Source organism: Danio rerio, chromosome 4, assembly GCF_052040795.2.
Source record: "Danio rerio strain M-AB ecotype USA chromosome 4, GRCz13ab, whole genome shotgun sequence".
In the NCBI taxonomy this organism is placed as follows: domain Eukaryota; kingdom Metazoa; phylum Chordata; class Actinopteri; order Cypriniformes; family Danionidae; genus Danio; species Danio rerio.
In genome coordinates, this window is record NC_141024.2 from 19,469,913 (window position 1) to 19,496,466 (window position 26,554).

General features: G+C 36.1%; 1 protein-coding gene across 1 annotated transcript in view; it reads right to left on the reverse strand.

Annotated features, from left to right (window-relative positions):
* rap1b (RAP1B, member of RAS oncogene family) overlaps window positions 1-26,304 on the reverse strand; it is an 85,874-nt gene extending 59,570 nt beyond the window's left edge. The window contains 1 exon segment of the mRNA NM_199533.1: window positions 26,244-26,304. The gene's annotated coding sequence lies outside the window, so the exon portion shown is untranslated.
* Between the last annotated feature and the right edge of the window lie 250 nt (window positions 26,305-26,554).

Below are 26,554 nucleotides of genomic sequence, written 5' to 3' on the forward strand. Positions count from 1 at the left end.
AGTTTGATCTCTTTCAACCTCCGAATAAGTTGAAAAAAAAAAAACAAGCCATTAGCACACCATCCACACTTCATTATGAAATGCGTTTCTGATATACATCTCGGCCACACAGCTGAAGAAAAAAAAAAACTCCCACAGAAAAAAAGTCACACAAAGCACAGATAAACAAGCTAATGATGCCTTGCTGCACAAATCCCATTCCTGGAGAAAAGAAAAGGAGCTGAAAATGAAAAGAAAGCAGCACGGAGACTGACAGCTAACAAGACACAGTCCAGATTCAGCTGATTGCAGTCACTCTCCAATCCAGTGCTATGCAAGCACTTCCTGCAGCACAGTTAAATCAAAGCAGGGCGGGACAATGCCTGCAAAGCTGCATTTGTCCATTGCATGAGGAATGCAGTTGTTTACACAGGTCGCCTGGCCGGCTCGCTATCTTATATCAAACGCTCCCTGTTGCCCGTGTAGAGGAAGAGCGAAGGGAACGGATTTGTGCTGTGTGTAACTCATCGCTGGAATGTAGAGCAGAGAGACGCATCTCTTTTGTCCCGGGCTGGGACGAGTGATTCAGAGAGACCCTCCAGGGGGATCCCCCCCAAACGTGAGCCTGGGCGTTGTCGGTTCTGGCCTGCCTGAGGAAGCAGTGAAATGCTTGGGAATGTTCTGGCTGTTTTTCCGTCACACCAGAAATAACATCAATGCAAATAAGGAGTGCTTGAACTGGAAAGAGCTCGACTGTGAAACATTTAGCCTGGCATAAATGAGCACATCATCCTTGAAAGTGGCTGTTTTTGTTCTATTCTTAGTGAATATATATATATATATATATATATATATATATATATATATATATATATATATATATATATATATATATATATATATATATAAAAATTTAGACATAGACATATTGAAGAAAGCTGAAAACCTGTAACACCTGACTTTCATAGTATTTGTTTTTTCTACTATGGAAGTCAATGGTTACAGATTTTTGAATATATGTTCCTTTGTGTTCAACAGAACAAAGAAATAGAAAAAGGTTTGAAGCCACTTGAGGGAGAGTAAATAGTGAATAAATTTGAAGTTCATTTTGGGTAAACTATCCCTTTAATGATTTTTTGCACCATGATCTTGAACCATTTTGTTAGAATAGCACCCATCTTGGCTTTGGGGCTGACTAATGTGACATCTATAAACCAGATTTGTGCATACATTTCTTTGTATTGCATGCCATTGTATTTATTTAAAAGCAAAACTCTGTGTACTCGTTAAAAATAAAGTTCCTAAAGGGGGTTTTCACTGCGGTGTGAAAGAGGAAGCATTTATGGTTCACAAAAGGTTACTCAGGTTATTAAAATGCTCTTTACAATTAAAAGATGGAGTTTTTGGGAACTGTTTACTGAAAGGTTCTTTATGGCATGACTGCAATTTTGAATAATTTATTTCATATTTAAATGTTTTTCCCACTGTAAAGAATCATTTAGACAACGCTCAGTCACTCACATTTGTAATATGTTCTATAGATTGGCTCTATAATAGTTAAATAATATAATATATAACATATATAAAAATATAAATATATACTTTTGCTGCTTTTGTCAAACTACTTATTTAAAATAAGCTGAAACAACACTGTTCTTGAGTTTTTCGGAACAATAATAAAATAATTAAGTTAAGGGCAACATGAAGGAACTGTTAAACCCAGCATTTTTTAAAGTGTGAAACAAAAGAAAGCAACATAGTTTTATTATTAATTATACAACTAATGACTGTGATGAGTCTTTAAAATTGCTACTAATGGCCCATTTGCACTAAACAAAATAGTTCAGTAGAGTACGCATTTACTTTTATTCTCACTGTCAGATGTACCAAAACAGCTGAACTGAACAATGTCACTTTTTGGGACTCTTTTACAATACCTAGCACAACAGCAGTATGGTATCAAAAGGGAGAAGCTAAACTTGCTGCAGAATGCTATTGGTTTACAGAAAATCGTCACCAACGCAACAAAGCAATGGAATGACAACACCGGAAGCGCCTTTTTAAAATACAAAACCAAAACACAAAAGCGTAATAATACACGGTGCGCACCTATAAACAATGCTAAAACAAAGCAAACAAAGCCGCCTTCTTGTGACAGAATCATAGCAAGAAGCAAGAGTAGGATCTACTATATCTCTTTTACTGTTGTTTATGAGGTTGTACATGTCATGTCGTAATGCGTGCACACAATTGCCACTCATCTACAACTGAAATAAATAATCTGAGTTCACAAAAGACCTAATATGCATAAGGCCCATATTGTAATGTACAGCACTGTTCCGCTCAGTAATAACTGTAGCAGAGTTAAAGGGTTAACCTTAAATACAGAACATATTTTAACAAAACCTAAGAAAATGTATACCCCTCCACTGGAGCTTGGAATTTACTTACATATAATGGACTTTAGAATTGTTAGTCATAAGAACTAGCTGCTTGGATGGTCCACTGAAAACTACGTTTTCCTGGTTGCATTGGTTCAAGCTACTTTAATTTTAATTGAGCTGAAACAGCACAATTCTTGAGTATTTTTTTTTATTTATGTATTTTATCTTAAAACTTTAATCTTTTTTTATGTTCAATCCACTTCAATTTGTTAAAACTAATAAGTTACCTTAATTTCTGTATATTGTCCCAACACTAATCTTTTTTGTGGAACATAGTATTTTGTACAGTGCACTATAGGAGCTCCGAAGTGGCGTGAGCTTCTAAAAGTATTAGATAATTTAGTTCTATCAAAGGGTGTTCGTAACTAAAAACATTCCCCAGTTTTCCTCGAGTGCAAAAGCTCTAAAGATATCCAACATGCACTTCCACATCCAAGAATGAAAGCAAAACTTCTATCATCTTTACATAACCAAAAAAGTCTCCATTTGACATTTAGGCCTCACTAAAATTATCAATTTACTCAAGTATGAACATATAAAGTGGCCAAAACATGATTTACATTGCTAAAACAGTGTACAGCTAAGCCAGTAACAGAATATGTTCACTTTACCATCAGCTCTGGGAGTGTTCATGTCTCTACATGCTCTCTAGAGGGAAGATGTCTTCATTCAGATGTTTTACACTCACCCTAGATAGAAGGCCTGAAGATGTGCTGCCACAGCTGACTTGCATGCAGTCATCAGCAAGCCAGCGCTCATGACTAACAAGTCTGGGCATCAACAGTAAAGCTGAGTAGCTATAAGAGAACACTAAAATAACCCTTCAATAAGGCTGCAGTTTTTTCTGCATTCTTACCGATACAGCCGTTAACGATTGTTGTATAAATTATTCAAGAATAAAAGAAAAGGACAAAGATGCATTATCTATTTTGAATTGTCGTGTGCACTTATTAGGTCCATAGATCAATTTTAATAAGTATTAATACATTTTTATGGTTGAGATGCTGACTGACCAAAGTAAATTTGAGCTTAAGTTTCATCTGGAGTATATAAATCATTTATAATCTCATTCAAGTTGATATGTAGGAAATCACTTGTCGCACACAGACACCTACAACTCTTCTTTTTAGACTTAATTTTACGTTTATAAAATTATTAGGGCTTTTTTTTTAATTTTCAAAAAATTTTTTAATTTTTAAAATTTTTTTTAATTTTCTGTTTTACAATAATAAAATATGTGATCCTGGATCACAAAACATAACTGTCAATTTTGAGAAATAGAGTTATACATCATCTGAAAGCTGAATAAATAAGATTTTGATGTGTGTTTGGATATGATTCGACAATATTTGGCTAACATTCAACTATTTGAAAATTTGAGGATTAAAAAAAAATATATATATATTGAAAAAAAATCTAAAAGTTGTCTAAAATAAGTTCTTAGCAATGAAAATATTAATGAAAAAATGCATTTTTATATATTTACGGTAAGAAATTTAGTAAATGTTTTCATTGCCGGCAGCTAGCCCTCTTCAATTCTCACATGGCCGCCCACTGAAGTGAAGCAGAGCTGCACCTGGTCAATATCTGGATGGGAGACCACATGGGAAAGTTAGGTTGCTACTGGAAGTGGTGTGGGTCCTAACGCCTCAGTATAGTGAAGGGCTCTCTATACTGCTCAGTGAGAGCTGTCTTTCGGATGAGACTTTAAACTGAGGTCGACTCTCTGTGGTTGTTAGAAATCCCAGGAGTAAGGTTTAACTCTGGCATCTAGGCCAAACTTACCCACTACTCCTAATCATCCCATATCATAATTGGCTTCATTACCCTGTCGCCTCTCCACCAATCAGCTGGTGTGTGGCCTGGAGCAATATGGCTGCCGTCTGCCGGCTGGTGGTGTATGATGAGTGTAAAGCGCTTTGAGTGTCCGGAAAAGTGCTATAAATATAAGGAATTAGTATTATGAAAGATTACTACAAAAAATTCTAACTTTTTTTTTTCTCATAATAAAAAGATCTAGAATTCTGACTCAAAAAAAGTATTTTGGAATTTTCAAATGCACATGGGCTATAAAACTTGTTTTTGTGGTCGAGAGTTACATATTCTAAGTTTAAAACTAATAAAAATGTAATTTCCACCTCAAAATAAACAATTGCAATGCCTCATATTTTGATTTACTTTCTTATAATACACACATGCAGTTCAGAGTATACATCTCTTAATCATAAATTACAAACTTACAATTCTTAGAGAAAAAGTTAATAATTAGACTAGATTTAAAAGAAAAAAAATTGTATTATGAGAAATAAAAGTCAGAATTGCAAGATACACCTGAACTGATCCTAACTGGTATCATCCACATACAACAATGCATGTATGCATCAACTTCAAGCTCCTTATTACACACAAACGCTCCAAAAGACAGGATTATTCATGGAGTCCATACACAAGCATGCAACAGTTCAGGTTTTAGTGCCGAAAAACTTGCGCATTACATTTCAGCCCCCTTCCTTAAGCCCCTAACCAAAAGCATGGGGTCTCCAGATGCCTCAAATACACTCCTGACGGCCACATGCAGGAGAACAAAAAAGAAGGTAGTGGTTTGGCGTAAAAACCTAAACACACACACACACACACACATACAGTCAATCAGCAGAGCAGCAGCTGGTCTGAGGTCGATTTAAGGGCTTCATCTGAGCCTGACAGGAGAAGTTGCACTGCACTTTTTTTTTTTTTTTGACGTGGACGAGGGGAGCCAGGAAGCTCTTGCTGGTTGTGATTAGGCATCAGGCCCTTCCATCTCCCAGGCCTCCCTGCAGCTACGGAAACCAGATACTGCGCCTAATAAACCACAAGCTGCGTCTCTCCGAAATCAAGGGGCGGCTCCATGCAACCGCTGTCCCGTGTCTTTATAAGGCAACGTGCAGACACCGATGTGTGATGTCCAAAACGCGCACATCAGATAATGCGTCTGCAATCAACCAGCAGCTTTTATGGTTCATCGGCACTCTGTGCTTGGAGGATTTTTAGAAGAGCATTAAGAGGAAAACCGAGTTGGCCACTAAGAAAGATTGTGCTTTAAAAGGGTTATGCCTCAGAGTGGAGGAGCGTTTGTTTTCCGTGAAGTCCACTTACAGTTTCAGTCAAGGTTTCTGAGAGCAATAACAACATTAGTTTAGTTTTACCTTATTGCGTTAAATGCCTGCTGACCTTGTCCTGAAAAAGCTTTTTTGTTGTATAAAATGTGAATGAGTAATCGGAATTGTTTATTCCATTTCATTTTCACTGTCTTTTATATAAAAAGCAATTATAAATCATATATTTACACAATTTATAATCATTTTAACAATTTGACTGCCCCTCTATTAAACGGTTGACCATGCTTTTATTGTTTTAAATAAAGACTTTTAAATTCATTTAAAGAGTAACTGTTTTAAATAACGGTTTACACACAGCATTGATGATTTACAAAAAAAATAAACTACACTTTATTTTGGTTTTATTGTAAATAAAAAAAACGAGAAAATTAAATGAAAATCTGAAATTTTTTATGGCATAGCATATGTAAGTCCTGTACTTTACAATAAACCTACATATCAACCATTTGGTAAAGGTTGATAATATAGAAATGATGGGATATGTTAAAAAATGCATTGAGTGTGTTAACTAGCGACATTAGGAGTTAAGAAATGCAATGAAAACTTTTTTTTTTTTGGTGGGGTAGTTAAAGGGTAAATGATCTTTTTATTACATGGTATATAAATTGTGTAGAAAGTATTTTTTTATAAATGCAATTAAAACACATTTTGCACTTAAATATCTATGGAAAACATTGAAAATACTTGAAAATTCTCTGTTTTTCTGTAATGTCTGGATTTATTAGGTATGTGTTTGGCTAAAAGCTAATATTTGTTTTATTCTATAAAAGGACTCATGACCTTTATTCTAAATTTCAAATAAAATAATGCCATTTATTGACATTATTTTCTTAATGGTAAGAATAAATTTTTTGCAAATAAAAATACGGGTTACTGAACCAGTAACTGAAACTTAGAATTTAAACAAATACATTAGTATTCTGTTGTCTAAAAATGTATATAAACATGAAAACATGGCACTTTTTATATTATGCAGAAAATAATAACACATTGGAAAAAAAGAAATGGAAATAAATGGGATAAAATGCTAAATTATTTATTAATAAAATAATGCACTATTCATGGGACGCTAATAGTTTTCAAGATATACAGAGGTTTGGAACAGTCAAGGTTTTAAAACCTCCAAAATTTTCTGCTACACCTTTTTTATGACAAATTCTTTATCTCCAGCAAAAAAAATATCCAAAGATGCCATTTTAAACTGTGAAGAAATGCGTGTTTTTGAAACTAATGAAGACAGCAGAAGTTGATAAATCAGCTTTATTATTTAGCCTGACATGTTTACCAGTCCAAAATATTTTAAATGTTTCTCAAAATAAAATATATTGTGTTAAAAGGGAAAAAAAAGATTTAGTTTCTTAGCCGGACATTTAAAAATAAAATATTTTACAGCAGTAATCACAATACCATGAAATATTGATATTTTTATCCAAGATTATCATACTGTCAGAATCTTATACCAGCCCATGCCTACACTGCACACATAAAATATTTACAAACTTTAATTGCCATTATATATACACACACATAGTGAAAAGCCCTGGTAATAAAATATATTTTTCATTGCAATATCTTTCTCTAAAAATCCTTTACAAGAACAAAACAGTCTGCAAGTCTCCGATAACAAGAATGTGTTGGAGTTAGTGGTTATAGTGTTTATTTTTCCCATTCCAGACTGCAAGAGCAGACCTATGAGTCTCTACCTCAACAACAGCCCCTGGCAGCAGTCCAGCCTGTCTAACACACTGACCCAAAGAAGACGGGCGACACCAGAAGAGGACAATGACACACAAACTCAATACGTGATGGCGAATAAACAGGGAACACAGGCACTGTTTTGCCTTTAATCTTTCTGCCATACGTGGGCATGCATGTGTGTGAGCAGAATGCCAAACATAGCCGAGCGTGTGCCTGCACGACTCCCGCAGGTGATGTCATCCAGCGGGACATGACTGCACATGAGACGCGCGCTGATTCACTGCCAGCATTGGGAGTTTTTTTTCCTTCATAAGAAAGCTCTGGTGAGCACTGATCACTCATCTGCTCTCTTGGATCTGGAGCTCTGAAACCTGAATCCACTCAGAATGAGATGAACTGGGTAAGTGATATGATCCTGGAGGACTGGCACGCTCTACAAAACACAGCCATCATGAGAACAGCAACACAAATGATGCAAGAGGCTGTGTGTGTGGCGTGTTTACATGCTTATGGATGAGAGAAAGAGACATTAATGAGTTTTTAATGTGAGGCCTAAATTAGTCTCTTTAAGTTTGAAATGAAAGACTCGGCTAATGGAGAGTTCGATGCATTAGCTTGCAATTTATACAACATTTTTCTATTAATTACGGTCTCAAAATGAACATTTTGTCACCGTTTAACCATTTAAATGTCATTACAAACTTGTATGACTGTCTTACTTGTGTGAAACACAAAACAAGACGTTTAACTGAATATTCAAGCTGCTCTTCACACATACTAATTTCCAGGAACTTCTGCTAAAGGGTGGTGAGTTTTAAATAAACACAAAATTAAAATAATCAACAACAACAACAACAACCACTCCTGTAAAATTAATCTGATAGACAAAAGTTATGATACACTGAAATGGCTAGGATGCACAAAGTTTTAGTGGCAGCTATTATTTCTAATACAGAAGTAGCGTTCAGTTTTTTTATTCAAACAAAACTACAGAACAACTTTTTAAAAGTTGGACCACCAATTTCATATGGTGCATTTCACCATCTTAGCGTAGTCTAAAATATTTCAGAACCTGTTCACTTTTGATTTCCAAAGTATGTCACTGATATACACTATCTAAACAAAGTCTTGTCTTCTACTAGTTTTAGGAACAACAAATAACAACTTGACTTCTAGTTGATCAGTTGGTATCAGAAGTGGCTTATATAAAAGGCAAAAGCCTCTAGATAATGCTTATTTTACCAAAACAAAATTTCATCATGCCTTGATTTTTAATTATTTAATTAGAACATTAAGGGCTGACTTTGCATAGACAAAAGTTGTCACTTAACAGAAATAATGGACAGTATAGAACAGGGGTGTCAAACTCATAATTTGGTTGTGGGCGATTTCCGGGAGATTATCATTCGATTGCGGGCATCCGTGAGTCTCTATGCATATGCGGGAGACTCCCGGAACTTCCAGAAAACTTGAGATGTCTGCAGAACTATATCATGGTGTCTCATGCATCATTTTAAGTGAGGTTGCATAGTTTATTTGATTCCTGATACCTGGCATCTTTTAGCTTTCACCAGCGCTTCAATATCAGACGTCACATCCATTATCATTCAAGTCAGTTATTCAAGTGCTTGTGCGTAAGCTTTCTTTTATTTATGCTCATTACAGAGAAAACTTGCTCACAAAGATGTGTGGTTACAAACAAAGTGGCTAATTTGTATAATTCGTACGATCTCATATGTAAAATTTGGTACTATTTGCTTATCCAGCAATGATAGATGGGTTTAGGGGTGTGGTTGGGTGCTACGCCTCCTTTTTTAAATGGTAAATTTTCATACGGCTGAATTTGTACAAATTTATGGTGCAGTGGAAAAAAATTATTATATTGTGTATTACTCCCGTGATCTTGGAGGACTGCATCCATGCATCTCTGCAATGACTCAAATAAGTTATTAATAAAGTCATCTGAACTTAATAATGTCGCAAAGAAAGCATTCTTTGCAGGACTTTCAGAGTTTATCAAGATTCTTTGGATTCATCTTCAAGTTCTTCTTCATCTTACCCCAGACATGCTCAATAATGTTCATGTCTTGTGATTGGGCTGGCCAATCCTGGAGCACCTTGACCTTCTTTGCTTTCAGGAATTTTCATGTGGAGGCTGAAATATGAGGAGCGCTATCCTGCCCTTTCCTGTGGTTTGAAATGGAATGGGCAGCACAAATGTCCTGATACCTCAGGCTGTTGATGTTGCCATCCACTCACATGCCCCCATACTGAATGTAACCCCAACCCATGATTTTTCCTTCACCGAACTTGACTGATATCTGTGAGAATCTTCATGTGGGTCAATGTGGGTTTCAATAGGTCTTCTGCAGTATTTGCGATGTTTGTAGATGCAGTTCAACAGATGATTCATCAGAGAAATCTATCTTCTGCCACTTTTCCAAGTGATTAACTAGAAGTCAAGTTATTATTTGTTTGACGACAAGACTTTTGTCATGTAGCGTCCATTAGAATAGTCTGCTCTATTGGCATAAACATTTATGTGGTCAAATTCATTCAAAAAGCATAGAAGCACATCCCCTATTCGTTACTAATTGTCCATTTTTTAAACATTACAAGACAAGCAGGTTTAAAACTTTGCAAGTTTGGTTTGAAAGGCTGAATTTCCAACACAAACACTCCACATTCTGGCACAGCTTTATGTGGCTATTAGAGCAGAAATGAAAGCTGCTGCTGTCTGTAATCCTTTTTTCATCATCTCCTTTTGTCTACTTTTGATCTGATCGACCAAAGCACATCTTAATACGGAGTGTCAACAGTGCCTTTGAAGCCCTTTCAGCACAATAAAGGATCAGTTTAAACATTGCCAACATCTCTCTCCAATTATACAAATAGCCATACGGATGATAAGAATGTACAGTACGAGACGTCAGACAGAATATCAACTTCTGCATGAACAATCCCTTGAAGTCTTTGCAAAAAACCAAACAAGCTCTGAGCTGTTTATTAAAATTTCATCTGCATTTTAGCTGACTTGTATCATTGACTCCCTAGGCACAGTTTAAGACATCTGTCAGACATCTAAAAGCTTGTAGTGGAATCAAGCATTGGACAGAGGATTATAAATACGCCACTTTACTCTCAGTATGAGCATTAGTTTCCTCTCTAGAGCAACTGTGTTAACTGCCTAAACCATCAGCACATGAACGGCAATGGCTCAGAAAGGCAGCACAGCCTGACTAAAGGCTTCATAAATCATCACATCACTGCAGCAAATATGAAGACAAGCAATGTTAATGTAAACCTCACCCACTTAAACTATTCCAATGCTCACTTTCCACAATAGGGAGCACACCCACACAGCATATCTGCATAGACCACATCCATACTACGTACCAGCAAATAGGTCACACCCACTAAAAAGTCTCAAAACACCAGACCCCGCCCCCTCATCTCAAATTACATGAAAAATCCATCCCATTTTAGAAGAGTGACATTCAGCAGTGGCATTTCTCTGCGCTTTGATTAAGTGAACACCCACTGTGCAAGATGATGAAAGATACTGTCCAAGGCAGACGAAGAGGATTGAACTTTAATTCCAACCAGCCTGTCTGTTCCAAGAAGGAGAAAAAAAATAGATAGTGGCGAACTGTAACAGTGTCTCGTTTTGGAGACATAGCGTCTGAAAGACGAATTGATTCAAATGGCCAAAACCAATAAAGTAAAACAAAATACAATAGATTATGGCCACAAGTGCAGACCACCTGATATTCTGGAGTAAAGCCGTACACATTTTTTAGATTTAAATTGTTTGCTTGTGACATTTTGAGAGTAATATTTAAAGTGATTTCAATTTGATCCAAATGATGAATGTGAATCTCAGTGCGTGTTAGTAACATTTTATAAATGATAATAAAGTATAATAAAAAAAAACTAACTTTTTCTGTCCATCAAACTATATTTTTCTTTTTTTTATAATAATATATTAAAAATAATTTTATGATAATTAAAAAAAGAAGTTTGGTATGAAGCGCTATAGTTTTATTAAAATGTGGATGCCGAGTTTGCCCCTTGGAAGCAACAGCAATAAGCTTAGGGTGCAAGGTTGTCATTTTCAATGGAGGTGCCATGAGAGTGCGAGTGCAATGGTGAATCAAACCACACGCTCACGTTTGTCACTTCAGATCAGAATAACAACACATGCTAAAATGAGTGACGTATAGTAGCAGTGAGGAGATTGTAAATAAAATGAGATGTCGCGAGAGTGGGTTTTTGGTTTCTTTTCTTGTGCATCCCAGCCACTAGCACCCCATCTGAAAGATTTTTTTTAAGCGTAAGAATAATGTAATCATCCAATTTGACAATTTGTGATGTTTCCATATGTATGTGAATAGAGATGGCTGGTCCTTTTTTAAAAGCTTAGATTTGATTATAATTTGTTTTGTTTACAGAGTTTAAAGTTTGCTTTGATTGTTCAGTATTTATGCTTTGCGACTGCACACACATCAAGTTTAAGAGTCTCTTATGTTTATTTTATTATAAAGAGACCAGATCTTTTGTTTAAATAGTTTAGTTTTTGACTGTTAAAACTATTTGCCTTAATAAATTAAAATAAATAAAAACATATTCCTGAACAAATTGTTCCAAAAATGATCAATACAGAATGATATGAAACATGATATCATGACATTTTTTGCAATAGCGGCCAGCCATAGTATTGTCACATTTCTGTGATAGACTAATGACATTTGTTCAATTAAATGACACTGCACATATGCAAATTATTAATATATTAACCCATTGTACTGTATATTGTGAACAATCAGCATATGAATATTCAGAATTCAGTGATCCTGCATAAAAGTATGAACTGGGAAACAACAAAACCCAAGATTCAGTTTACGCAGGGGTCAAAATGACCCAAGGTTAATTAACAACAAGTGTTGAAATGGACCCAATTATTGGACAAGGAGAAGAAAATTCAAAGGAGTTCCCTTCAGTTTTAATGATTATTAAGCTCCGGGACATCTACGAAAATCCACACCCAAGGGGAAATCCCTCCACAAAAAGTGTTGCGTCAGCTTTAGCAAACAAACATGCGGCAATAAAGGCAATCATTAAACTAATTATGGTCAAAATGCTGGTCCAAATCAATTACATTATGGTCCCCAGGAAGACGGTAATTAAACTGTAATTGTGTTCTGTTTGAATAAATAAAGCTAAGAAAAACTGTTCATATCAGAGCATGTGATTGAGTAGATTGCAGTGTGAGTGGATATAGGAGGACAGCAGAGGGAAGACAGTGGGCCTGTCGGGATTGCTCGTGTCTACTGGTGCCTGGCGCTTTTCTTTTCTTGGAGATGAACAGACTGCTGGGATCTGCAGGGGTGGTTGGCTTTGCTATTCTGAGGAGCGTGGAGAGAAGCGCTACGATCTCCCACTGGAGTCTCAACATGTTACTCTGGAGAAAAGTCAAGTCATGTTTCCACAAGAGAGGCTAAACACCATCGTACTAGGGATGCCAATAATTAACTGATGGTCAGTTATTTGCTAATAATATTTGAACTCAATATACCCAACATAGGCTGACTGAAAATGAGTGCTTCAGCCTACATATTTTTAGAAACTGAAGGTTGTAGGTAAAATGAATGATACGGGGTAGTATGACACTAAGACATCAACAAATTCTGTTCCTTATCACACTAATGATATTCACAGGGGCATATTTTCGACTAATGAAGAATTACTTTTGTGCAGTTCTTTGCACAATACAAGACAAATATCTCAAAATAGCTTAGAAGTGTCTATGATTTGTAATCATATACATTTGTCTCACCTATCTATCTATCTCCATATGGATGACTTTTCAACACTCAGATATAAAGCTATGATGAGAGCTTTCAAGTGGTGGTACCTTCACAAAAAGAAAATATTTGTACTTAAAGGGTTTATATTGGTACCTCAAAGGTATCTTTTAGTACTTAAACCTTTCAAGAGTTACACTTTTGTACTTTTTAGGAAGCAATGTGTACCTTTAAGGCATTGATAAGAAGCTTTTAGTTACGAATGCGTACCTTTTGACAGCTCTTGTACATTTATTGTGAGTGTGGCGTGGTCAGTTTGCTCGGTAGTTCCCTTTATACAGTATTGTACTTCTGATGCACAGCACTTGGGTTTGAGTACAGTGAAGCACAGTTACACAAATGAGAAAGGCAATATAAAACCAGCCTAAAAGCAGGGACGTAATGCACTTTTCTTTTACATTTGCTATTGTAAACACTTTTGGTTGAATTTAGATCAGTGATTTGGTGGTCTGTACAACAAGCCTCATCTTCTCATGGATGTGTACAAGAATGCTAATCTGAATTGTACAACAAAATGTACTGCAAGTAATGCAGTTGAGATTTGTAAATGTGGACAGCACCCTCTAGTGGATTTGTCATCTAAAATGTGCAATGAAACGTAACCGGAGCAAATGTATTTTAAATTTCTCAAAGAAGTAGGCTGATGCACAGATTTTCAATGTGCCTGTGCTGAATATACAGTACCTTTATTGATGGCAAGACACTGCAGGTCAATAATGTGATAAATTTCATTTAGAACTCAAAGTTTCTTTGTAATTCTTATCGCATAGTCATCATAACTCAGTTTTATCTTATACCTCACCAGGAGATTGATTACATTGACACTAGCAAACATACATTTGAATGAAATGTATAGTCTGGTGGAAGTGCTTCTGAAGTTTAGATTAATGCCACTTAATACCTTTAAAAATGTATTGTAAAAATAAAATACAGATAAAAGTATATTGTGGATGTTTTTGTTACATGATATACTCAATAAACAGCTACAAAAAACTTAAAACTAACATGTGCCTGAAAAAAAAATGTATGTCTGTCCAATTATTTTCTACTTCCACTGGTACTATAGTTCATAAACGCAACAGAAATATGATTTTTTTTCCAACGTGAGATACCTAAAAACCAATAAAGTGTACAAATAACTAAATGACATAGGTCATGGAAATTAATTGAGTAAATGTTGGCCTATTTACATTCTCTAAATTTGTAATTAATATGCATATCTGGGAAGGAAACAACACCCTTACAGCAACAAAAACATGATAGACATACACATGGACGGACCAGTAGACACGGTATGCATTTCTTAATATAACATTTAATCATTAAACATATATATTAAACTATTCCTTTTTCATTCCTACTTGCCTTATATTTACAGTAAAAACATTTCCTTTAAGTGAGCATGCTTGAATTTAGAGTGCCATTCGCACATTCTGACATTCCAGCGATGCTGAATTGAAGTAGACACATCTTGTATGTATCATAAATGTTTAAAACCTTATTTTTCCATTTGAGCAACAATCAATCATGGGAATTTGTTGAAATGGACATCCCTAACATTGTACAAATAGGCACAGATTCGTATGCAAATGTATGTCCCCTGAGAGATGAGATGAGTGTTCTACTCATTGGAGCTGAAAATAAATAAATAAAAAAAGCATCTTAAAACATAAAAGAGCTTGCCGTTCAAAAGATGTGCAAATCAACACAGGGGCTCATATACACATGAATGGGATGATAACATGAGAGCTCTGCAGTAGTGCACTAAACACAGCAGCCGAGTCCATCTGAAGATGCTGGGATTAATTTAAAATCCACAGAGCTGGTTAAGGACATCTATTTGGAGAGACGCACACAACAACAACTGGTCTGAGCTGACAGCTACAAATCAGAGGAGCAGACTGGATTAACCAAATATCAAATCTACAATACTAATCTACAGTATAATCAACTGCTGCTATGAACTAATGCTGCTCTGATAAACCAAGGCTCAATATTAACCATTTACTTAACACACTCAGGTATGGAATAAATGACAGGCTGTTGAACTACTAGAACATAATGTTCACTTAATACCTTGTGCGTGCATTATTCCATAATAATTCAATGAACTGGAGTCAATTATTGTACCTGTACTATTATTACCAGACCTAAAGACGGGGGTCAGATGTTGTATTCAAAGACATTTTTTAGGTTTTTATCCTCAAACTACTTCTGTGAGTGGGACTAGTTTCTTACACATCTCATCCAAATCTTTTTATTTAGGTTTTTATTAATTATTTGCTTGTTGTAGGCTTTGAATAACTGAAATCATTTGTTGAAGTGATATGAGCCTGGAGCTACTTTATTCAATAGTATCTGGATGCAGGCTTTATGATGCAAGCTGAGACTGCATCACTCAGCGATGCAATGTCAGACTCGATGCACTCAATGGAGCGAGTGACGTCACTGTGACGGGTAGGGTTAGGGGTGGGGTTAAGTGAGCGCATTAAAAAGCATTGGATGCAGCTCAGATTGCACTGCATCGAGTCTGCAACCAGACCCCTCTCACTTTATTAGTGTGTTTATCTTAGAATGCTAATTAGTCAATTGGAATCAAGAATTTAACAGCTCTGTAGTACAAGTTAACTCATATTAGTTTATATTAGCTTATATTTCAATAAAAAAAATAATAAATGTCAAATTCGTATTATTATTATTATTAACAGAATACAATATAAACTTTAAATAAGCAAGTCAGATTTTCTTATATATTTGATATTTAGATTAGTAAACATACAATGCAATTTATTGTCTATTATGACAATGCAAAATTTACACAACTTAATTTACAAAACAAATAGACGATAGATAGATGAAAAATAGATATAACGATAGATTGAATAATGGATATAACGAAAGATAATAAAACGATAGCTAGAACGTTATAACGATAGATATAGTTTTATAACTATTGCTATAACGATATAACGATAGCTATAATGATGGCTATAAAGACAGACAGACAGACAGACAGACAGACAGACAGACAGACAGACAGACAGACAGACAGACAGACAGACAGACAGACAGACAGACAGACAGATAGATAGATAGATAGATAGATAGATAGATAGATAGATAGATAGATAGATAGAACAATAGCTATAATGATATAACGATAGATATAAACATTACAATTACCATAACCCTAACAATAGCAATAACCATAACAATAGCCATACCCATATAACAATAGCCATAATCATATAATAATAGCCATAACGATATAACGATAGATTTAACAATATCTATAACCATATAACATCAGCTATATAACCATATAACCATATAACGACAGACAGACACATTTGTAAAGCACTTGGTATCACAAGGAACCAAAACTACAGACACTGACAGGTCACAATTTTACTAACGTCACTTGTTTAAACAATGTAAAATCAATACATCGTATTACTCTTCTTATCTACCTGTTACTTTAAAAATGATGCATTTAATATCTCCACCACCAGCTTCTCTAAAGTGAAATCTATTCTGCTCTTTCTACACACTTTCCCAACACCATCACGTCTCTATGACTCGAATGTTTTAATTTACTCTCTTTAAAAGGGTTGTAGTTAATGGAGAACTCCACTGTATAAACACTCTATTAAACCAGCCTCCAACATGGGTAGCCCTTCATCTCCTTACTAACCGCATTTTACATTTCCCACAATCCATTACTTTAATGAGGTTGTGTACATATGCCTCTATGGGGTGTCCACCACGACCTGTAACCCCATAAACACAGGAGCCCCAAAGCCTGACCTCTGCTGTCCTCCCTAAACCTTCATAAGCAACATAAATGTAGAAAAAAACAGTCAATATGCACTGTGATTAAGAGTCCCTGCAATCCTATAAGCTGGATTTTTGTGTGGTGAAGTGTTTCCCATGTCTCTAGAGACACGGGGGCCCAGACGAAACCCATCAGTGTTGTCTTTTTATTCTTCTTTCCTTTGAGCAAAATCTCTTCACTACGATGCCATAAATAAAACAAACTCTTGAAGCTTTTGCAGGTTTTGCAGTATGAGTTTCTTCTCTCAGTGTGCGGTAATACACAAACTTAACACACATTTTGATGTCCGTTTAAACATTTAGGCCACCTTAAAGCATTTCTAGAAAACTTCACTGCTTCAAAGATAGTTGAGGCAAACTGGAAGCACAGATGATAAAACTTCTAAGCTTTTTATCATTAATGGACTGATTAATGAGCCAATACTTGGTCACCAACATTTAATGTTTTTTGTGTGCATTACATTTGTGTGTAATACATGTGTATTTACGTATATTTAGCCATTTCTGTGTGAAAACAAAGGTTTAAGTTAAAGTTAAATTCAGTATTATTATGTATACAGTATATCCGCCTCATGTCAGTCACTTTGGGGTTAGCATTAGTCATTGAAAAACTGACCTTTTCCCCTATGACAATGATATTTATTAAGAATAAATTAGATAAATAGGTTTATAAATTATAAAAATGAGGAACTACATTATATGTAAATAGTACATTATTGGATAACTGTCATTATGCACAAGCACTTTGTCTCGGTAAAACAAATTTGCAGTTCAATTGAGATAAATCCAATTGTACGTCTATAGATGTTGCTGAAGTTTTATGAACAAGTGTCACATTTTTTTAATCATGATGTTTGGTAAAACTATAACAAAAACTAAGAAAATAAAAGTGCCAAAATTAAAATATAAACTAAATAGAGATAAAAAAAAATTTAGGGATGCAAAGAGATAGGAACTCTGGATCATTGTTTATAGAAGTGCCCTTTGGTTAAACATTTTCGGGAGAAAATTCTAAACATTTTATCCATAGTATTAAAACAGGATACACCCAAATGTCCAAAACTGTGTATTTTTGATATTTTTGTTATTACCAGCATTTTTACTAGTTCAGATAAGAAACTGTTAACGTTCTGTTTATTACATGCAAAACTAATGATAGCTCATTTTGGGAAAAATACAGAAAGCATACATTTTGGAATTGTCTCATTGTTTGGCTTTAGAAAAATGAACTTCTTTAGTCAAGAGAAAACCTGAAAAGTTTTTCAAAATTTGGGATCCCTTTGTAGGTGTCCTAAAGGAAGCTGATACAAATCCTTTCACTGTATAACTTGTATTACCTCTTATTGAAATACTGTGGTTGTTATATGATGTACCTTTATACTGTATCTGTAAGTGCATGCATTTACTTGTATGTTTAAATCTTTTTATTATTATTTTTATGCATTTATTTTACTTATTTTTCTGTTTTTATTGTTTTATTTATTATTATAATTATTATTATTTTGTATGTTTAGATTTGATTTCTGTTGTACATATGAAAAGCTGCTAAATTCAATAACAGGATTTTTGGAGCCGATACAGACTACCCATTCCTCGTCTTGGTAATCGACCGATACTTATACAGAGTATCAACTATAATGCTTCAAGCTTTATATAACTTTAACATTGCATAAAGCACATTTTTCCTGTAACTATGATACTTGAGTGAAGATCTCACCTTTTCTAAGAGAATAAATAAGGGTGTTGCATATAATCCCTTAAACACATCTCTTATCTTTAGAAAAAAATACTTTATGTTCTCAATCGCATCAACTACAGTGTAAGACTGTTAAAGAAGATTTGTAGCTGAAAACATGGTTCTTGAGTATTCATTAAATGCAAGTCAATGGCCACCATACAAAATATAGCACTTGAGATCATACACTGAAGCTAAAAACGTTGATTCAAATTTCATGAATCACCAAGGATCCTGTTGGCAGGCAAGGCTACAGGTGAGAGATCCGCCAAACTAGAAAAACTCTGAGAGCTAAAGGTGTTGCTGTGGTCAGGATGGAGCCAATAACCAGCCAGCAATGTTATTAGCACCTCAGCTAGCAGTCGGCTACGGACATGCTATCAAAGCTTGGGCGAATTTAGCATGGCAGCTCATAGCCTGCAGTAAATCTGTGTCAAAGCAACACAGACTAGTGGTAATGACTACATAAACTGGTCTCTTGCCTGTAATTAACGCAAACCACAGCAGGGCTGAAAACAAACACCATATTTGTTGTTTTTAACGTGACTCTTTTTCAGACCTGGAAGAAACCGTGTAATCATCTTTGGGAATGAGAAACAAGAGCCGTCACATCAGACTGAAATAAAAGGTGCGGTGACAAAGCATCTATCAGACGGTGAACTTTGAGCAGTCTGGATCACTAATGGTTTTCAGCTGGTTCAAAAAAAATGTAATCGTGTCAACTTTGAGCTACTAATACATAAAAGGCTTATGATGAGCAATGATTATGAATGAGAAGCCACTGTTGATTATCACTCATGTAAGGGTTTAAAATGCTAATATGCTACAGCAATCAACGTGAAAAGATCCTATGACCCCAAGTAAAAGATACAAAAAGGCTTTTGTTTTGGTAAATGATGTAGTTTTAACTGACCCCATCAAAATCCCGGCTGAATCCCAACATGTTATTTGCAAGTCAATCAACTCAGGCAGGTTACAGGTTGTCAGGGAGAACGAGTGAAAACAAACATCACGGTTTCACAATCAGGCGTTTCCTTTTGATGTGACGAGTCAGTGGGGGCTTTGCTGAGAAAGCATGTAAAATCATTGACCAAAGTGAACATTTGTTCTTTTTCTCACATCCTCTCAAAGAGTGTGGCTTCAATTTTCTGTTTCTGCAGAAACAGAAAATGAAAATTCTCTCACCATTTATTCACCCTCAAATATATATATATATATATATATATATATATATATATATATCAAAGTATCAAAAGAGTTAACAATTTAACATTTTTCTAATTCCAATAACTGATTTATACAGAAGGTCAATAAATATAAATGGTGATATGATTTTTTTCTGAGCTTGATACAGACAACTGCAAGCAACTTTATTTCCACAAAAAAAGTCCCCTAATTTAAACCTAGTCAATGTCTCAACATCTGTACCTTAAAGTCTGTGTGAACCAGATGTCGAAGACTTTTATTTTAGTTTGTTGATGTATTATTTGAGTAGCAAGCAGAGATTTGTTTTTTTGCACACTGTTCCCTCATAGCAAACAAATGGTAAAAATATTATGGCCATCAAACTGACGTCAACAGAGAAGTATCGCCACACCAAACTACGGAAACACATGGTCAGACTTAGATTAAATATCATCAAAACAGACATTTTGCCAGTGGATTAATCTGCACTGATTATTCATTTATTCATTTTCTTGTCGGCTTAATCCCTTTATTAATCCGGGGTCGCCACCGCGGAATGAACCGCCAACTTATCCAGCAAGTTTTTACGCAGCGGGTGCCCTTCAAGCCGCAACCCATCTCTGGGAAACATCCACACACACATTCACACACACACGCATATACTACGGACAATTTAGCCTACCCAATTCAACTGTACCGCATGTCTTTGGACGGTGGGGGAAACCGGAGCACCCGGAGGAAACCCACGCGAAGGCAGGGAGAGCACTGATTATTTGTTTAGCTAAAGTACAACAAAATGCACTAGCAAAATAAACATTGTACATTTTGATTTCACACAGACTTCTCTCAAGCACACATCTGCTAGTGTGAAGTGTCACATCATGAAAAAGATACCAATTAAAATGTTCATGGACAATATTGTTCATTTTCAGCCAAACAATATAATAAATCAGTTACTTGTAAAAAAAATATCCCGGTTTACCAGTTATAGATACCAAAGTTGATTTATGCTAAGCCAAAAATGTTCAGTGTAGAAACAAGCATCTTGTAAGCAGAGCTGCCACTTTCAGCTGCATAAAACTGCTTTAGTAGACACTTTTGTAGAAATATGAAGAACGGAATGCTGAATGGATATTATCCGTTCTTCATGGACAATAAATAACTTATTAGTTTTAATAGTGTACAATCGATGCTTTATATTCCAACTTCCAATGATTTTCCAAATTTTTTTGTTATTTTTGAACATCATTTACTTTCATTAAAAGGCCAGCAGAAACATCCTGAAAAATCTGTATTCCATGAAATCAACCAAAAAGTCACCATTTCTGGATGTCTAAATGAGAATAGAAGACTTGATATGCAAGCACAAGGAAATATACCCTGACATTATCGTTGAGGCATTATGTTTCCCTTCTTCTGCAAGGCAACTGATGCCCAGAACAATTACAAACCCTGGCTCAAAGGGCAGGGGTGTCAAGCATCCCCTGTCAAAACACTGTCACTAAGACTAAGGGAATAGCATGTTTTCTATTGCTAGAACCAGTAAGCCGCTTAGAGACTGGAAAACAACGAGTCGGGGAGGCAGATTATGGAAGGAAAAGGAGCAACGGGAGATGAGATCAATGAGAATGCGGCCCAACCTCTAGTGTCAAATGTCAACACATGGCAGGGCATCTGACGTCTGACTGACTACAGCATATAGACCCCAGGGATGTGTTTACACACACATATGACCCTCTCTGCAGACAAACGAGCAAATCTGAATCATCAACGTGTTGCTCAAATCCGTTTCTAAAGCAGATCTCAGACTAGTAGACCACGCTTGAGTGATACATCTAATGTTTATAGAACAATCTACCAGTCTTTCAATTTATTTATCATCATTTATCAATGGAATTTTATTTAGGCACTTTAAAATGACAAATTTAAACCTTAATACTAAACAATGGTATCAAAGCTGAGAGATTTCATGCATTTTTGTGCATTCTTTATACTTAAATGCTTAATTAATCGCATCTGAACTTTACTTTGTGCAGTATTTTAGCTGATTGGTCCAAGGAATGCGGTTTGAACTTGTCAATTAGAGAGCAATGTCTAAGCCTGTCCATAAATCCTGTCATCTAGATTAAATATTGGTGGTAAAAAATCCAGGTCTGATAGTCAAACCTTTTATAATACATTAGTTTGGGGTGCGTACAATTTATGCTTTTATCATACAGAGTTTTAAAACAGATATACTGTGAAATACCCTCCTTTGAAATAATTATTGTTGTGATGACACATCAGAATTTTTCCCAGCTTTCAGTGTTGCATGATCTGTCAGAAATCATTCAATTATGAAGATTTGATGCATGTTAAAAATAGAACTGTATTGCTGAATCATATTTATGTTAATGTATGCTTGCTGAATGCAAGAAATGCAAAGGGTCAGCTAAACATGCTGTTGTTCAAATGTTTTGAAATAGATTTATTTATTATTATTTTGTTTTGTTTTTTTCTTGAAAGAATTTGGTAGTCTTAATCCATTTAACGTAATGACAGTTAATTAATTACAAACATAAAAGAAAATTCAAACAAGCTTCATTTAAAGTTTATTTCTGGATCACAGACTCATAAAAGGCCCAAATCTTGCAAGTCACAAATAGCTGCCACAGCAATCAGTCATGGCTTGTATGCCTAAATGAGGACAATGATGTGTGGGAATAGATTGTAGAATAGCTTTGGGATTAGCCTTAAAGAAAACGTGAGCATCAAGCTGAGCTCCACCACATTAACTCAGCAACCCTCAGAAAAGGCCTTAGAGTCACTCCTGTGGCTAAACTGAAACAAAATATATCCATTTTACAAAACCAAAAGCACACGTCAGCCATCTTTACACCCGCTTTTTCTCGAAAATTAATCACATGACCCACAAGGAGGAAGGAAAGCGTGACAGGGCCACCAGGTTTCATGAGGTCCTTTGGCCTAAAAAGGAAGTGCTCCAATTCGCGGAGGGAGGCCGACAGCCTTCTTTTTTTCCCCCCACACTGTCATGTTCTTCCTCTCCAGAGCATCTCCTTTCCTTTCTGCTCAGTTGGTTCCTCTAAAAGTCTCAAACAGTTACAGACAGCTGGCAGTTAATGTGTTGTCATCTCATTACCCACTGGCTTCAAAACGCTACTCCATTTCCTAGTCAAATGTCAGACCTTGGTGGGAAACCACAATGCTTGCTAACATTACACATCTAATATAAAAAGCTTGAAAGGTACATTTAAAGCACCCCAAAACTAATCATCTGTATTTAAGACAATAAATTGTCAAAACATGTTTGACTTTTTGCTACTGTTGAACATAAAAGAAGATATTTTGAAGAAAACTGGTGGCCACAGACTGACTTCCATAGTATTTCTTTTTCCATCACTATGACAGCTAATGGCTACAGTTTCCAATATTCTTCAAAATATTCTCTTTAGTGTTCCAAGTAAAAAGATTTATTGTTTTACAAGTATTGTTGGTAAAATATCCCTTTATAGATTGAAAATTGAAATTAACCACCAGACTGTATGTATACAAAGTGGTCTGCGCCATAGCCTAGCGCAGGGTTTCCCTAACATTTCAGACGATGGTTTCCAAAATAACAATGCCAGTGACTTGTGACCCCCACTATCCTCGGAAATGGCTATAAATATACAAGCTTGCACTCAACAGTGTACACACACCAATTGGCCTGTATTAACACAATAACATTGAGAATATGTAGACCTTTGCTGATTCTATCCCCTCTCGCTCTCCAACTTCACTTCCTGTCAATATTTAGAGTCCTATCATAATAAAGGCAATGATAACAAAAAATTCTAAAAAGGTGCACCCTGATAACACACTGACATTGGATGAATACTCATCCTAGCATGCTGGTTATTCAGACACAGCTCTCCAGAGGAATCAGTCCCGACAGCTGTATTAGGACTGCCATTTACAAAGTCAGATATATTTGCTTCCCTGACAGACCCCCATGTTTGTTTGCATACGGGTTGACTCCCTCAAGAGCTCAGCTAGGAAGTTCTGACAGAGCTTAAAGCAAAACCTGGAACAATCATGACTATAATTATACATGAAACTGATGCACCTGAAACCGAAATCACAGCAAACGCAGATCTAAACATAGAAGTTTCTACAAGGACCCAGACCAGATTTTTTATTGCTGTTAAAATAGTGGGCGGGCTTCTTCTTTTTTTTTTTTTTTTTTTTTTTTTTTTAAAGGAAGTCCACATCTCTTCAATTTGTTTCAACAGAGCCTACAGACCGGCATTCCTCTGTGCCCAAGAGGACACACTATCACCGGGATTTCCTTCCTCTTGCTCTAGGAGAGACAGGATTGGGGTCAGACCCCAATAGGGTGAGGTCGCCCTGACCTACCACTCCAAAAATGATCTCGACTTGACAATTTGGATATGTACAAATTAATTATACCAATTATACTATTTGTAGAAAGGACATAAATAAATAAATAAATAAAGCATAGATAATCTATGACTGTGTTAACTAATTCTTACAAACAACAAAACTGCACTGACAACACAGGAAATGTACATAAGCGTCATACTCTTATCAGACTTTGGCAGTGACAGATATATTGCTGCTTACTTTTCCGCAATTGGGAATGACAAGTGCTTGCTCAAGACCGCCTTTTAAAAAGGCAATTATATGCGCTTGGTGGTTGCACAATTTTTTTTATACACAAACCCAATAGAAATTCCACAAACTCTAAATGGAGCCATTTTGCTGAAAAGGGTGTTCACACAAAGGTGGAATTAATGCATTTACGAAAAAGGTACATGAAGAACATTGCTGTGTAATTATGAATAGAATGGGAAGGTGAAGTTATGAACAAAATGCATTGTTAATCAAAAATAGAGTTTTTGATGATGTGTGATGCGATGTCACAGATGATAAATGGAAAGAGTCTACATGGAACAATAGATGCAAAGAACATTTACTTTTAAAAGTGAAGCAATCTGTAGAATAATAATTTGCAACAAATCCTAAAAGTTCAGTTACATTTTACAAAAAAAATAATTAGCAGGCAAAAAAAATCTGTTGCCAATAGTATAGCGATCTGAAGCATGTCTTAAGTAAAAACTTCTATTAGTGAGTATGACATTTACGTGACCAACTTAAAGCATAAGCGGAAACTTATTATGAAACTCCTGACTGTGCAGATGAGATTTTTACTGAAATGTCTTTTGCACACAAAAATTTGCCAAACTGGTACTCATGACCGCACCTTAAGACTGCACTGATGCTGCGTTTCATTCATACTGAACAGACACACATACAATGTCCAGCTGAGCTGGAAGCTTGCATATTCAAGTAGTTATTTATTTATTTATTTATTTATTTTCAACCAGACTTCAGAGCAGACACAAAGCAAGCTCAGAGCAGCCACTGTAAAGACACCTCTGTAGAAAGGCTGTTATAATTTGACAAGAGTCCTGTCATTAAAGATCAAGCCATTAAAAATGCATGGAGAAGCAACAGGATCTTCTTTAACAACCTCTTTGAGGGACTTCACTCATACATCCCTTCTCATAAGGACAATATTCAAAATGTCACATCCAACTAGGAGTCTATATAAGGGCCCCTGGCCAGCCAAGGGAATGTTTTTGATCATTCTTTCCATTAACTCCCAATGCAAACCAATCCTACGCTATCTGACAGATAGTCCAACGTTAAAGAAATCCGAGTCTCCTTTTTTCTCTCTCCAGCTCTTCTTGAATGAACCAGTCATCTCCCCTCGACTGAGGAACAGAATAGAACTAGGCGGGGCCGCTAATCAGTCAAATCTAGAAGGAAACACTGCATTAGAAGCGCTAAATGTGCCTTTTAGCACAACGCCTGACACTCCTCACTCATCCCTTCACATAAACCTTGTCGAAAAAACGGACAAAAGCAGAAAATCTACGCTTCGTTAAACTACTCATTCGTACAACTTTTCCATTTCCGCTATAACTTCAACAGCGCCGTGAGCATAAGACAACAAAAAACGCCATTCTTCACGCAACAAAACACATCAAAAACCCACATTGATCCACATCAAACTTCCTGGCGACTGTTCTGGCCGTAAAGCCGAGTCTGGTAAATCTAAGGAGTTGAATTGTTTCACTCCAGCTCCGCCATATTCTAGACATCCGAGCTGCTCTTCCGCAAACCCCCGTGCCGGTCTGCTTTGCAACATTGTAACATTCCGCCGTTACAGGATTCTATCAATCGAACAGTGACATCATCATAATCGCCTCGCAGCTCCCGCGCAACACGCTCGCCGTTGCGGTTCTAATGCCACAAAATCTCGCGCAAATGCGATACTTACGGCAATCCGCTCGAGCTCCAGCCAGTCGGTCCGTCTGCGCCTGTGCCTGTAAACGAGCTGCTCGCCTCTGGGAGGGTGGGTGAGGTTTAGACTCGAGCATGACGTTACAGCCTCGGTTTCAGCACCGTGAGCTCTGCCTACAATAGAGCGTAACGGGAAACGGAGCTGTTTAAAGCACGGAGAACGAGCGCTGCTAAATGTGGCACATGGAAATGACAGCACTGAAAGACATGTACACTTTACTTACAGTACAAGATAAAGAAGGAATGTTGGAGAACAAAGGTGGTGAGAGCGTGTTACAATGACTGTTT